At 43.6% G+C, this 1,460-nt stretch overlaps 1 long non-coding RNA gene across 1 annotated transcript in view; it reads right to left on the bottom strand.

Moving 5' to 3' along the window:
• LOC102291397 overlaps positions 1-1,380 on the bottom strand; it is a 6,860-nt gene extending 5,480 nt beyond the window's left edge. The window contains exons 1-2 of the long non-coding RNA XR_317057.3: positions 1,176-1,380; positions 282-384 (exon numbers count right to left, since the gene is read on the bottom strand). This is a non-coding gene — a long non-coding RNA (uncharacterized LOC102291397). The remainder of the gene's footprint in view (positions 1-281; positions 385-1,175) is intronic.
• Between the last annotated feature and the right edge of the window lie 80 nt (positions 1,381-1,460).

Raw genomic sequence — 1,460 nt, 5'->3', positions numbered from 1 at the left:
TAGCGATAATAATAAAAACTGTGAGAGGCTGACAGTGATCACTGACTGGTTTAGGGGCTTGTTGAGATTAAATAGAACAAGATACAAAGCATTAAAACATAAATACACAACAGCCTTATTAAACGCAGGGTAGTTTGGGCCCAGAAGCAGAATTCATCACGTCATCACTTAAAAACCGGATATAAAAGGTTACGTTTAAAAAACAAAATTAATGAAAACGTGTTAATCAACAGATGAGCACAGAGAGTACATCTCGTCCTCAGGTTCAGGCTCAGGCTCACCTTCACCGGCACAGTTATGATCCAGGTTCTGTACCATCATCTCCATCCAGCAGACTATTCAGATATGCATAAACCCAGCAATAACAGAGATGTTGAAAATCATCTGAGGTGGAAACAAAAACATGGAGTTTCAGTAAAACCTTCTGTCAGGACACTGCAGCAGATCTGTAATATCACCAGACTGAGCATCATCCAGTGTGAGCCACACAATGCACACAGGTGTTGGGTGAAAACACACGTACATTAAAGGCAGGTCTAGTTTAGACTTGTGTAATGCATTTGCTTCAAGTTAAAGCCATGGTTTTCAAAATAAAAGCACTGTTAGAGACATTTATGTGGAGGTCTGATTTGAAAAAAGAATTTGCAATTGTTTGTGTGTCAGTGTGTTAGTGTGTGTGTGTATGTGTGGTAGTGTGCTAGTGTGTGTGTGCTGAAACTCTGGACCTGCCTGCAGGTTTTCTGGAGTTCAGCAGAGTCAGAGTGTAATTTTGGCTGCTCTGTAATCACAGAGCTCCTGCAGGGCGGCGTGATAACGCACCATAATGCTGCCTCAGTGTCATCCTCCCTGTGTGGGCTCTCATCGCATGTAATTCACCTCTGAGTGTGTGTGAGTGTTTTTGTGTGTGGTTCTTTCAGCGCATGTCCTGAGGTCACATGGGCTGCAGACTTGTCCTCAGACTGATTAAAGGTTAGTTTAAAGAACAGATTCAGTCTCAAAAGTCTCCAGAGTGCAGGAAGGGAGGCGTCTGAGGAACTGCTACACCCAGGAGTACAAGTACATTCTAGGTACTGCAAGGACTGCAGTGTATTTTATCAAAGTATCAGACAGTACTTCAGGAAAGATTAAATTCTAAGTGAACAGCAGGTTTGTCTGTGGGTGTGCAGATGAAGTACCTCAGGTTTGTACTGCAGTACTCGCAGTAGTGAATGTAGCTGCTGTAGTTTCCCAGATCTTCAGAGTTGTTCCAGTTGTTCAGTCTGCAGAGAGGACAAGGTCTAACTATCCCTGACCCTCCGCTTTCACTGCAGTCAGCACAAAGTGTGTGAACCTCACGCACACTCAAACGCAAAAACACAGACACACATACACTTACACACAAAGACACAAACACACACACACACACACACACACACACACACACACACACACACACACACACACACACACACACACACACA

The sequence above is a fragment of the Haplochromis burtoni genome, unplaced genomic scaffold, assembly GCF_018398535.1.
Source record: "Haplochromis burtoni strain Fernald_Lab_line unplaced genomic scaffold, NCSU_Asbu1 Contig_320, whole genome shotgun sequence".
Lineage (NCBI taxonomy): Eukaryota > Metazoa > Chordata > Actinopteri > Cichliformes > Cichlidae > Haplochromis > Haplochromis burtoni.
This window is presented reverse-complemented; position numbering and strand designations above follow the sequence as displayed.